Source organism: Paramormyrops kingsleyae, chromosome 15, assembly GCF_048594095.1.
Source record: "Paramormyrops kingsleyae isolate MSU_618 chromosome 15, PKINGS_0.4, whole genome shotgun sequence".
Classification (NCBI taxonomy): Eukaryota; Metazoa; Chordata; class Actinopteri; order Osteoglossiformes; family Mormyridae; genus Paramormyrops; species Paramormyrops kingsleyae.
In genome coordinates, this window is record NC_132811.1 from 1,211,109 (window position 1) to 1,225,501 (window position 14,393).

Genomic DNA, 14,393 nt, shown 5'->3' on the forward strand with positions numbered 1-14,393 from the left:
GCAACATGTCACAATCATCCGTCTAACCTGGTTGGCAATTGCCCGGCAACATTGCTCAAAAAGTTGCCCTGTGCACACACTTTGTCCGTGTGCTTTGCCTCCTGACAGACTCCCTTTGTCCGTGTGCTTTGCCTCCTAACAGCCTCCCATTGTCCGTGTGCTTTGCCTCCTAACAGCCTCCCTATGTCTGTGTGCTTTGCCTCCTAACAGCCTCCCTTTGTCCGTGTGCTTTGCCTCCTAACAGCCTCCCTTTGTCCGTGTGCTTTGCCTCCTAACAGCCTCCCTATGTCCGTGTGCTTTGCCTCCTGACAGCCTCCCATTGTCCGTGTGCTTTGCCTCCTAACAGCCTCCCTTTGTCCGTGTGCTTTGCCTCCTAACAGCCTCCCTATGTCCGTGTGCTTTGCCTCCTGACAGCCTCCCATTGTCCGTGTGCTTTGCCTCCTAGCAGCCTCCCTTTGTCCGTGTGCTTTGCCTCCTAACAGCCTCCCATTGTCCGTGTGCTTTGCCTCCTAGCAGCCTCCCTTTGTCCGTGTGCTTTGCCTCCTAACAGCCTCCCTATGTCTGTGTGCTTTGCCTCCTGACAGCCTCCCATTGTCCGTGTGCTTTGCCTCCTAGCAGCCTCCCTTTGTCCGTGTGCTTTGCCTCCTAACAGCCTCCCTTTGTTCATGTGCTTTGCCTCCTAACAGACTCCCTTTGTTCGTGTGCTTTGCCTCCTGACAGCCTCCCTTTGTCCTTGTGCTTTGCCTCCTGACAGACTCCCTTTATCCGTGTGCTTTGCCTCCTAACAGCCTCCCTTTGTCCGTGTGCTTTGCCTCCTAGCAGCCTCCCTTTGTCCGTGTGCTTTGCCTCCTAACAGCCTCCCTATGTCTGTGTGCTTTGCCTCCTAACAGCCTCCCTTTGTCCGTGTGCTTTGCCTCCTAACAGACTCCCTTTGTCCGTGTGCTTTGCCTCCTAACAGCCTCCCTTTGTCCGTGTGCTTTGCCTCCTAACAGCCTCCCTTTGTCCGTGTGCTTTGCCTCCTAACAGCCTCCCTTTGTTCGTATGCTTTGCCTCCTGACAGCCTCCCTTTGTCCGTGTGCTTTGCCTCCTAACAGCCTCCCTTTGTCCGTGTGCTTTGCCTCCTAACAGACTCCCTTTATCCGTGTTCTTTGCCTCCTAACAGCCTCCCTTTGTTCGTGTGCTTTGCCTCCTGACAGCCTCCCTTTGTCCGTGTGCTTTGCCTCCTAACAGACTCCCTTTATCCGTGTTCTTTGCCTCCTAACAGCCTCCCTTTGTTCGTGTGCTTTGCCTCCTGACAGCCTCCCTTTGTCCGTGTGCTTTGCCTCCTAACAGACTCCCTTTATCCGTGTTCTTTGCCTCCTAACAGCCTCCCTTTGTTCGTGTGCTTTGCCTCCTGACAGCCTCCCTTTGTCCGTGTGCTTTGCCTCCTAACAGCCTCCATTTGTCTGTTTTCTCCTTCAAAAAATGAAGGACAAACTGAAGAAGAATGGCCTACATTCAAAAAGCCTACAGTGATAGAAATGTATTAAAGTCATAGGACATGAATTACTTCATGTTGTGCTATACAAAGCACTCGAGAGTTAATATCAACTGTAAATTTATTGTAATTTACAATAATTGCTTGTCACTCAAACTGGTTCCACATGATGGGTTAGATATGTTTAATGTAAATTTGCTCTTTCCATACCACAAAAATAGCAAAAAATTAACACAGTCAAAACACTGGTCAGTTGGAAAATACATCAATTAACTTCCATCCATCATTCCATCCATCCATCAGGGTCATGGTGGTCTGATGCCTATCCTGGAAGCTACAGGATTAAGGCAGGGAATAACTCAGGACGGGGCACCATCAAATCACAGACATCAGTTGACTTGCTTGTACAAATTTGAAATTTACACACTGTAATTAAAAACATTTTTATTGAACATACTTAACTAAATTATTTTATCACTAATGTATTGGTTTACTCTATTACAAAATATAGAATGTAAAATGAGCTCAAAGTCCAATCTTTCGAACAGTATCTTCAGCAGATGTTTGGTTACCTGCCTGTTCCAACCAGGGGAGACACAGCTGCCTCGTACCCACAGCCCTGGAGGTTTGCGCCCTGCTTCCTCCTGGAGGGTGTGCAGTATATATGTATATAAACTGGAATTTATATAAACTGGAATCATATGTACTTTACTAATCTCATGTACTGCCTGCATCTTCAGTAATTAAAATACCCAGTTTGTTATTGTGAAAGATTCAAATTCTTGAATATTTATTATCCTGTGTTGGCCTTTTTTTTCCATTTTTTTCCCCCAGAGAAACCTTCCTACTGATAACTGGCAGACAATCCCTTCGTTTACTTGGCTGGTGATCGCAAATCTTTAATCAGATCATTCCATTCTGGGGATAAACTGGCTCCTCAGATGGTGTTTCAGACTTACACTATATCACTCTGAGGATAATTCTGCACCACACACTTCGGCCATAGCACGTGCCTGTATTCATGTACTTGTCAGATCAGGGGTCTTGGGACAGGGAAGTCACTCTGCCTGTATTCATGTACAGTACTAGTCAGATCAGGGGTCTTGGGACAGGGAAGTCACTCTGCCTGTATTCATGTACAGTACTAGTCAGATAAGGGGTCTTGGGACAGGGAAGCCGCTCTGCCTGTACCTTATTTTCAACTGCTACAAACAGTCAAACTGGCATGCTTTGCCAGCCTTGTGCCTGTGCTGTCTGGCCCACCTGTAATGCTGATCAGGATATGTGGTTGGAAAATGGATGGACGTGTAACTGAATTCTGTCTCCTGTCTTCCCTGATGCTAGATCCCATTGGTAGTCATTGCAAAATGCTGATTTGTTTCAGCCTTGTGCATGTTTACCCTCCTTCTGATGCTGAAAAGCCTTTTTGTTGTCATTCCTTATGCTGATTTGGTCATAATCATCACCATTTCTACCCTCAAATAAAGTTCCCATTCTTCTTCTCTCGGTCCTGTCTGCTGTACTGCCCAGATAAACTATTACAGCATTCTGTGTTTTTTATATTTCTTAGTGTATTTCTACATTTTGCATGCAAATATTTAAAATCACACATCCATCTATCCATCTTCTAATTGCTTATACTGATCACAGTTTTAGGGTTGCCAGAGCACAGGGCAGGAGTGCATCCTGCATGTGGTTTTAGGGTTGCCAGAGCACAGGGCAGGAGTGCGTCCTGCATGGGGTGCCAGTCCATCGCTGGGCACATATACAACATCATCCACTACTGGAAATATAGAGACACCAATCAGTCTCACTGCTTGGCCTTTGATCTCTGGCTTGAAACTGGAAACACACAAAAGACATTGAGATCTTGCAATCTGTACACACAGTGGAGTGGCATTTGCAAGAAGTGATATACAGTAAGATGCAACTGACCTATTTAATGAGAAATTACTGCGATTTCAGATATATTTAAATACATGACCAGATAACTGAAGCTGTTAACCTTACAGTAAATTCATTTTAGGATATCCTGAGATCTCCACGACCCTGCAGGGATTTACTTTTTTTTCAATTAGAGTTCCTGTAATATTTTTAAATAATCACTTGCAAGAAAGTGAGAAATGTGAACTCCTTTGTAAGTTTACCATTAACAGCAAAGATTCTTCATGGCCAGACATTCAGTAGCACAGTTTGTCTTTCCAAAGATATTGAAACATTAAATGTTTGAGAAGGTCTAGGAAAAAAGTCTTTAACACTTAGGAATTTATCAAGCTCTTTTATTTTTTTCTCAAAGCTTGTCATGGATGTAAATTGTTTTGAATCTTTAGCCTTTATCTAAATGAATGCTGCTAGGTCTCCCTTGCGATAATGTGGAACACTTTACGAATTATTTTTTTTTTTCATAAGAACTGCTGCACTGGCGATCGTCTGGTGTTGAATGTGATAAAACTGTATATGAGAAATGTCACAAAAGGCTCCAGGGCTCCAGGCTAACTTTTCCAGTGGTAGCACTGGTGCCAGCAGCTTTCTCAGTTTATCGCAGCTGTTTTCGGTTCAGCATGGTATTATGGTTGAATGTCGTATTATTTCTTTTTCGCTGGCTCAGTCGGTCTCTCCCTCTGCACTTGCACTCTCATCATAATCATAGCTTGTGTCTACCTCGGGGCTAAGGTTGGACTGATGGCTCCACGATGTTCAGCCAGCATCACGACCCCGCAAAACTTACTTAGAGAGCGGACTCTCCCGTTTGCTCCGTCTAAAACAAATAATTCCTAATCATTGTATTAACCCCTTTTCGCCATATCTCACCCGGCACATTTAACTTAAAATACTTAATGTCGCCCTCCACATTTAGCTGCTTTAATGTGAAAAATATAATCAATTGATTATTAATATTGTAACGACTAGAGGAAACTCTTGCTGATTTAGTGTCCCATCCTGGCTGTTGTAATCTTAGTTTTCCGCACTCCGCATTTTCTATAGTTTAGGTTAATTATCTGACCGGACGTCACCGACAATAATTTAAAAAATAAATTAAAAAAAATTCTGATTATCTATAATAATAGACATAAAAGACAAATCAAATTTTACTACAAATTTAAATAAAAGAATGAAGTTATTCCCGATTAAACCTTTATTTAGAAAAAACAAGAAACACGTATAAGCTATATGGTACCCCAGCGACCAAGTCTATCGACACCATCGCTACATCACTTTGACTATAGTAAGGTGTTTCCCATACAGCGACGCAGATTACCATTAACGACGCACCATATTATATTAGTTATAACTAGGCTACTATACATTACACATGCCAAAACTCACAAACTATTAGTTATTAGAATGCATTTCGTGAAAAAGGCTCGATCTGTATTTACTTGTTTTACTTTAATCACTATAAACGGTTATAAATTCCTGGTCCATCCCTGTTCGTATAGGCACGTTAGTGGCTCGGTGGGCTTGATGGGTGCGTGTACGAAATCTGTGAGATCATATGATACTATGTGTTACGTCACGGCTTGCAGGCGTACGGGAAAGCAGGGAAAATGTGCCAGGAAGTCGAAATAACGGGGATTTATTCGGGTGACAGGACCGGGGAAAGCACATGGGCAAACGTCAATGACAAATCTGGGGCAGACTGACACAGACGAGGACTAAATACACAAGACGAGCTAAGGGTAACGAGCAACAGGTGAGAACAATCAGGCAGAAACAGGAGGTAACGAGGTGGGCGTGGCACACATTAGGATCGGACGGAGCTGGGCGTGACACTATGGATGTGTTTCTTCTTTTTCATATGGCAACGAAAGCTCTCGGAGATTAAGGACTGATTCATCATTTTAAATCATTAATTCGCCAGTGTTTCGTTTGCTTTGCTCATGTTTTATTCCATTTAATACAATGTGTAACGATAAACCATTTCTGCGTCATCGCGACGTGCGCCTGCGCAGTAAGTATACGGAACGTGTCAGCACTGCTGTCCGTTAATTAACGCAGCTCGTGAAAAGGCCGCCAGCTTGCAAGATATATTCTATTGGTAGGTAAGTTCTATTTGACAGTCGTTCATTTCGGGTAATTTCATCTTCTTTTTGGTTTTGTAAGTATCGCGATGTTACTCGATGTGATATTGCCATGTGATAATCGTGCAGCCCTAAGTATATGTTTATATATGTAATTAAATGTAATGAGTTGTACCAGATATAGCACAAAGTCGGTAAACAATATTCTCTCCAATAATACCATTTGACACTTGACGTTATAGAGGTTTGTATAGCAAGATTACTCCTAAATACAGTTAAACATTTAATATTTTCACCTTACTAACATGGTGACTACCGTCCTTCGACTGAATTTTCCGCTATCAATCTAAGCACAGTGCTTACGAACGTTCGTTCGAAACATCTGTGTCGTTTAATGGTGGTTTGTTCTGTGAAAGTTACTAACGTAGTTACTTCCATAGTTCGAACTATGTGCGTTTCGGGAAACGCACAATTGCAACTACTCTTGGGAAAGGCGCCCAAGCATAGCCTTAAGTTTTACTTACGCACTGGAAATAAGTTAAAGTACTGAAGACTCAAGGCTCAAGGCAGGTCATACGAAGGAAAAGTAAGGAACGATCGCATGACTAGGGATGAGCTGTGAATGGGCTCAAATGTGCAAAACTGATTAAATTACTATTTAAAATTTAATACTTAATGAATTTATAAATAGTCTTTAAAAAAAAGTAAAAGAAACTATCAAAATGAACAGTACATTTACAAGACTGTCCAACTCCCCCCCCCCCCCCCCCCTTCATTTTAATTGAATAAACATAAGGATATAAATTAATACAGATTTCTTACTTTTGGGTATCACAATATGTATCTCATTAATATTTTAGGCATCCTACTAATTTGCTTATTGAACTGTGGGGTAAAGTCATGTCTGTATAGTGCCAAAAAGCCATTGTCCAATATCTGAAGCCCTATGGTTTGACATACGGTTTGTTGTCAAAATAACTTAAGGTCAATTTGATTTTCTGGAGGTAAATTAATTGTTGAGATTGGTCGATTATTCGATGAAATAGTTGATAGATTAATCAATAGAAAAATAGTCGTTAGTGGCAAATTTTACATATTGCAGATGTCCATCGCCTTAATTTCTGTTGAGTAATGTCTGATTGGCCTTACGTCTGAGGTCCATACTAAATAATACACTGATTGAGAGATGCCTGAAACGGACGCTGTAGGACATTAGCGGGTGTGTCACTTTTGTTAATAAAGTATTGTTATTTTGTATTTACATTATTATTTGCTGTGGAGTACCTTGTGTATTTTACAGCACTGTACTTATTGTCTTGCCTCTCCCCTTTAACTATCGAAAAAAGCCCAGTTTGACTTGCGTCCATTGGTTTCCATCCCAAATGCGAACGCATGATGTAGGATACCTGTAATCCCTTCCACCCCTGTGATAATGGAGAGCTGAAATACATGCTGGGAAATGTAAGCTTTGGTAATATGTCAGCGTGGAAAAATATAAATTCTCGCTTAATACATGGAAGTAAAATGTCATCACATCGTGATGCCTTTTTGCTTTTGGCAAAAACAGACAAACTTTTACATAGGAAATTCAGATCTGCATTTATTTGATCACTGTATTATTTAGGCAGATGTGTCTGGTAAATCACTTCAACCTTCAGTAGGAGAAGTGGTGGGGGGATGGATGGATGGATAATGTGGGTTTGATGCGTGACTTGGATACAGCAGATTGTTTTTGGAGTGGGAGAGTGCAGTGGAGCTCACTGTAATCCACTGCAATAGTGATGTCATCCCCTGGCATCACGGCAGGTCCTGAGCTTGGGCCTGGGTCTTTAGGTGGGCAGGCTGATTGTTTGCCTGGTATGTGATGGTTTAGACCCCTGAGCCACACCCAAAATCACAAGTGACAGCTAAGCATTTTCTCCACAAAAATGTGAAGTTTAGATTTTGAGAGCGTATCAACTAGGGAACGCATATGTAAAATGTGAAGAGGGTGTGGATGTTTACAGGGAAATATGAGGTTTGATTTCTTTTATTAAGAAAAAACTTGCATTGAAGAAAAGCTGATTTTTGTTTGTGTATCCTGTCAATTATAGTTTTTGTATCGGCAAATTGGTATCGGCAGGTCATACTTGCATAAAAATCGTAATCAGCCAAGAAAATTGCTGTCGGTGCATCTCTAATAGACTCTGAACTAAATGGCTTTATTTATTTAGTACTGAGATTTTCTACTTTTAAAAGTTGAATCCCACAGAAAGCACATTTAGGAGTAATGTGGAATTTTTTTTGAAGTTTTAAAATATCACTCTGACAGCAGAGTACCCCAGATATTTAATGTTAGGGTTACCCCACTTTTTATTTAAAGCCTTAATTTTTGCAAGGTTTTAGTGAATTCTTGTGGTTGCATACTGGATCCAGGAGGCAGCGTTCGGTCCAAGGTCACAAAACTCTATCATCAGCAACTAATTAGTCTGCAGAATAATTGAACACCTGTTAAGCACCTATACTTTGTGAATTTTATACACAGAGATGAATTAATCTTAAATAAGAAATAACACATTCACTATTAGTTACTTCAGAAAAAAGTAACCTCTTGAAATAAGTAATTCATAGTTTTAAAATCTTTCTTATATTACACAATAATCTGATGAAGTAAGCACGTACACCCCTGGAATGCAGTCACATTATTTAAATTGTTATTAAAAACTAATTTCTGGTGCGACTTAAAGTATTTATTAACGTCTTATTTTCAGCTGGATGTTTAGAGGATACTGTTCTTTACTGCATCCAGAGGTCATTCAAGGTCAGAGGTAAGGAGACCTCTTCCCAGTGAGAACCAGGTTGCACTGGTGGACTTGGGCCTACAGTATGCAGTTTCTTCCAGTGACAAGGATAAGGGGCTTAAGTGTACGTGGTAGGAGTGGACATCCTATTGTGAGTTCTTAAGGAGCAGCCGAAGACAGGCTCTATTCAATTGGATACAGCGGCTGTCTTCAGAATCGCAGCCCACAGTGGCTGTAGTTGTATAAGTAAGCAGACTGATAACTCTTCTGTATTGATATCGAGGTATCAGGGATACTTACACAATCTGAATATATTGCCTGAAGAGTTACATTTTTCATAGTACACAACACATTTTGATACCATTTCTTGATGCTGTTTAGCTTTAGTGCAAGCTGTACTTCAATGTTAATACAAAATGTCAACGAGACATGTTTAAGCAATTTCTAAAGTGGTTGTCCATATTTTTAATCGTGCATTATTTGCCTCAGAGGTAGGATAACACCCAGTTCATACATTTTCCTGAATTTTCACTCAAGGCTAACTTCATTCCTGGGCTGGATCGAAGTTCCCTTTGTGTTATGTGCTCAGATGATGGCTGAGGTCCAAGGAAGCAGTTTTGCACATCCAGGCCATATAACTAACACAACATATAAAATCAACCAGGAAAAAAACATGTGTGTGATTCATGTTATATCATGCTATGTAGCTATTGGGGTGGGTGTGTGTGTATGTGGATTAAGTTTATATTACATTGTGGAGACCAAATATCCCCCACAATGTGTTTTTTTTAAAAAAAAAACAAACGTATTTTGACGTTGTGGGAACCATTTTTCAAGGCCCCACAAAGATCTGTGGATGCAATCAAAAAAGTAAAAATACCAAAAGCACTGTATTTTGTTTGGTTACTTATGGGTAAGGTTAGGGCTGGGTAGGGGTTAAGGTCGTAATGTTGGGATAAGAGTTTGTCCCAAAGAAATGAATGGGGAGTCCCCCCAAGGATATAATTACAGACGTGTGTGTGTGTGTGTGTGTGTGTGTGTGTGTGTGTGTGTATGTATTCTGCGGTATCAGCCTAGTACGCCTATGTTAATCTGTGGCTTTGGTATAGTTTCATTTTCCCCCAATCCTTTGTTGTCAGTCATATTTCTGAAAGGCCGTATCTGTCACCGCATTGCCTTGTCCTGGCAATAATGCTGTGATTTCAGTTAAAGCCCCAGCAAAACAGAGGAAGCCTGTTCTTATTAGCAAGCCTTGATCTTCTTGTCAGAATAGAATATGGGTGACATTTTCATAAGAGGCTACATGTAGGTGACCTGTTTTGTATTCAGAATTTGGCAATTGTTTTTCCAGGGGATTATTTATGGACACATTCTTCATCTTTAATTGTCCCTGTGATCCGCTAAAGTCAAAAAATGTCTTGTATGGTGCTAAATGTCTTTTACCTGAGCAGTGCTTTTCAATATTCCAAAAGTACAATGAAATACAAAGTCATCTATGTTTTGTAGGGCATAGAGTTGTCAGCGGTTAATATTAAATTTTATTATTAATATTTCTCCATCCATCCATTGTCAGAGCACTTATCTTGAAGAGGGATGTTTTAATTTATTTGTTTAATTATGCTTAATATTTCTTTTATTTTAGTAGTTAGTATTTTTAATGCACGCACATATAATGCATTCTGGATTTAAGGGATGTATGGAAATGTGTTCTGGATTTAAGGGATATATGCATTTTGTAAGCCAGTGTACATGCAGCGTTATATGAGGTACTTAAGTGATATTGTAGTTATTTAGATGCGACAGTAACGGCAGTCGAGGAAATGTGTGCTGGCGGCAAACAGCCCATATGAGAGAGAGAGAGGATTCTCTGCGTGGGGGGCGGAGTCACAGATTCAATCACAGCCCTTAGGCTTTGCAGCGGACATTTCATTACAGCGGGGAGGGGGGCCGAAAGCGTGATGGGAGATCTGAGTAGGTGCAAATTCAACGTCAAAATGGATTTTCTAAATTGAATTTGTTTAGACTGAAGATGGCTGAGGGGGAAAGGGGGAGCAAAAAGGAGAAGAGGTGTGAGGGAGACGCCCCAGGCTGGTGGGATGGAGCGGAGGGGCAAACCATTGCTGTTTGGGCAGGCAGTGGGCACCTTCCCTTACTTCCATGTGAGCAAGCAGGGGGCACGCTGTCATTTAGCTTTCCCTTCTGCCTGCCTATGTTTCTGAACATAATAAAAAAGTAAAACTGAAGTTCCTTAATTTGACCTTGTGAGGTCAGACATGTTCAAAAATGTTGCAGCTATCTGTATGTCTCAGTGTCTCTGACTGATGTCTGAGCAGTTCTGGCCATGTCATGGTGCCTTCAGATTGTGGCATTATATTATGCAAAATATTTAAGTATAATTCAAGGGGTATTTTTAACACAACCTCAGCATATCTGACAACTTGAAGTCAGTTACAATGAGAGTGTTCTACAGATGAGAAGAGGGCAATTTTTATTTGTAGAGCACATTCCAAACAACAGCAATTGACCAAAGTGCTGTACTAAAATGCATAAAATAAGAAGAAATGTATTTGATGAGTATGCCGTTTGCTGACATTAGAAACACTGGCCTGATTGCTGGTTAGGTTTGGTACAGTGTTATATTGTACTTGGCGAACAGGTGTCCGATATTTAAAGATTCCACAATAAAGACAGTGAGAAAAGAAGTGTATCTATGAATGTGAGTGCAAGCATGTGACAGATTAGGCATTGCGACTGGTGATGGTTTCTGAACATGGAGTCAGCAATAATGAAAGCTTTCTGCCCAGATAAGGGAAGCAGAGAGCAAGCCTCAGTAGCGTTTTGTCTGTCTGGGGAAGGACGGAGCACTAGGCACCTTTTCAGGGGAACTGCAAACAGCCGAAATATCTGTATGTTTTCAGACAGCATTTAAAACTAGCGTTGTTACCAGTGGGGAGGTGGCATATTGTCAGAGACATATAAAAGGGATGTTTTCTATCTTTTGCTGACACATAAAAAGTTAATGCGTATTATTATACTGATTATTTTTATCCATTATGTCGCAAGAAAGTATCTCAAATAAGGCTGCTTTCTTTTACGCTTCAACAAATTACATGTTCCACAATTTTTGAAATACTTGACCGTAATAGCATTTGTTATTTTCAGTCTGCATTATTTGCCTACATGTACATGAGCCTCATTAATTACCGTACATTCTCACATTAGACATTTTCACCGATACTGAACAGTTTTAGGTGAAATGAGCGATTTTCACACGTTGAGCAAAAAGTTACATATTTGTCAAGTGTCTGATTTTAATGGTTGTGCAGTGGCACTTAAAAAATACGGCTAATTTGCAGTTCAGGGACTGCGTGCATTTGTATGCAGTCTGCTGTTCAGGAGCAGTCACTGGAGGTCATTTCTTTGCACAGTCGCTCGTTATTTGCTTGTGCAGGTTCTTTTGGTTTGCAGCCCTCTGGTCTGCAGGCCTCCCCAGGTTCTCCCCGAGTCCTGTCACTGTCTGCGGCATGACACGCTGCCCCCAGTACAAGTCGCAGCTCTCTGCGGCAGCATCCTGATCCGCTGCCTTCGGGCCCCTGCATGCTCTCTTACCTTCTCCTTTCCTTCCTGCCTCCCTCTCATTTCAGCTCACACCCTCCCTCTCGCTCTCCCTCTGTTTCTCCCTCTCTCTTCCTCCCTCTCTGTCACCCCTCCTCTCTCTCTCACCCCCCCCCCCCCCGTGTCTCTCTCTCCCTCCCTCTCTGTCTTAGTGCAGTCTGCTGCAGGCAGCAGCTTGAGCCCAGGATTGGCGCATAGGATCCATTCAAACGAATCACAAAAAAATAAATAAAAATCCATGATTGTGCACAGCTCTGGTGTCATTGGGGAGAGATGCTGATTGACTCCAGTTTAACAAAGAGTGTCATTGTTCTGAGAGGCATTAGGAGGAGGAGGAGGGCTAGTGGAATTTAACCAGATGAAGGTGGCCAAGAAGGCTGTGTGGGTTTCTCCATCTGACAGTGAGTTACTGCTGCATGCCTGCAAAAGGCGCCTCTCTCTCTCTCTTGCTCTCGCTCTCATTCTCTTGCTTTTTCCTGCTCCTTCCAGCTGCTATGATGCTGCTCCTTCACAGCTCAGCGATGGGGGATGATCGTAACAACAGGCATCGCAAGTTTTGCCGTGTGGTTTCACCTGTTCTTTCAAAGGCACTGTATGGCTTGAAGTACACTGGAAGTTTGTCTTTTCTCTGTACAAAGAATGAAAGAAAGAAAGAGGGAGAGGGAACGAGAGATACACGATGGGCGGTAGAGAAGTGCTGCAGTGCTTCATTTTAAATTTTCTGCAGCGGAGCCTCTCCGGTGCATCTAGGGGCGCCCCATCCATAGAAACACGATGCCGAATTGGCCGTGAGGGACGGGGCTTGGGGGACCTCCTCATCCGCCTCTCAGGACACCTCGAGTGAGAAGCTGTAAGCTGACATGCGATCAAATGGAGCTCTGCAAAGCTTACTTCTTCATTAATATCAACCCGACAAGATAATTATTTCGGGGGGGGGGACGCAGCTGATGCCCTGTAACTGGATTTTAGGTGCTTTGGGTTCAGCTTTTTGAGTGCTCACCAGCTCGGGTTCCGACGCGAGAAGCAGAATGCGGGTTAACAGCTCACTACTGCCTTGTTGCCATGCAGGCAGGTAGCCATGTGGAAAACTGCACAGAGCACATTATTTACTGTTGAGTAAATGCTCTTTTAATGTCACATTTCTCACCTGTCAGACACAACCTGCTCTCTAGTTTTCCAGCTCAGTAAAGTTGCCTGTTTTTTTCAAGATTGTTCAGAACTTCAGCAAGTGCATGAGATACGTTTTAAATGTAAAAAGAAAATCAAGAACAAGACTTCCTTTAACAGTGATGATCTGCTGGTTGTACACAATTTAAGTATTTAAAATTGGAGGTGGAAAATATGAAGCATTTTGACTCAGCAGTTGCATTCATATTCCTGAGATTCAGAGTTCTCCTTCTGGAGAGATGAGACTGAGCCAGTTTCTCTATTGTGAATAGTTAGATGGCTATTTTATGGGAAAGCTTTGAAATATGCACAAGTAAACCTTCATAGAATTTGCAAAATGTCAGTCCTTGTTTCACAAGGGGAGTATTAATGGTTCTTGAGCTAGAAACGGCAAGGTCCTGGTGAATCCCAAAGCAAAGTTATTGTGGCTGAGGGAGTGATTGTAGTGATTGCATGAAAGATTCTGGCATAGCAAAAGCACTCCATCCATCCATCCAAACTGCTTATCCAGTACAGAGTGGTGGTGAGCCTGTTGCACAAGAAAGGGAACACGACGGACAGGATGTCAATCATGATATTCATTGACAGTGCATATTAAATAAACCGGCTTTTTTAAGCATCAGTTCCAGCAAACACTGCAAGTCTTCCAGCTGTCAAGAAAATAATGCTCAGTGCAATGATGGACAACGCTGGATTGATGGAACAGCTTTGGTGGGAAGCATTATAATTTAGTCTGACTGCTGCATGAATCGTGATGTTTGGGGGTGCGCAGTATAGCGGCTAATCATCAATGTGCACTCGCAGTCACTAAAAACAAAGCAGTAGAATGTTTTGCTCTGAACTAATAATGATGAAAAACCTTTAGGAATATTCAAGTTGATATCAGATACAATCCTTAAAAGTTATTTATTCCTAAATTGTAATTTTACTAGAAGTATAACACCAACAGATGTCCTGTGACATATTTAACAAATTGTGATACTTTTTGAGGAGATATTTTATTGAATTAGAAAATCACTTGCAAAAACGCAGTATATGCCGTTCAGGTGAGTGTCTGATCAGTGATGGGAAAACTGGCATGGAACTTTAATCATGCAAGCAGCCAAAGAGAAAGAACAGCATATTTAAATATCACGTGTGAGGGTGGCAGCCAAAACGCAGTTATTCGATTTCAAGCAGTGCTGCCCTTTATATTGGTGACTAATTGTGAGCCCACACCTGGCTACATATCCAGAAAGACCATACTTAACAGATACAGAGGGCATGGCTGAACCATATTAATGTTCTCTTAATGTCCCATAACGTTACAAAAACCATGTTGAAATCGACTGT

General features: G+C 41.7%; 1 protein-coding gene across 7 annotated transcripts in view; it reads left to right on the forward strand.

The window, feature by feature from the left end:
• The window catches only part of kcnn1b (potassium intermediate/small conductance calcium-activated channel, subfamily N, member 1b), a 61,773-nt gene that overhangs the window by 13,672 nt on the left and 33,708 nt on the right, over positions 1-14,393 (forward strand). Inside the window, exon 1 of one of the 7 annotated variants that reach the window (XM_072699813.1) lies at positions 5,045-5,171. The exons of 2 other annotated variants lie outside the window; for them this stretch is intronic. The gene's annotated coding sequence lies outside the window, so the exon portion shown is untranslated. 4 more of the 7 variants (XM_072699814.1, XM_072699811.1, XM_072699812.1 and 1 more) reach the window with 4 other exon arrangements.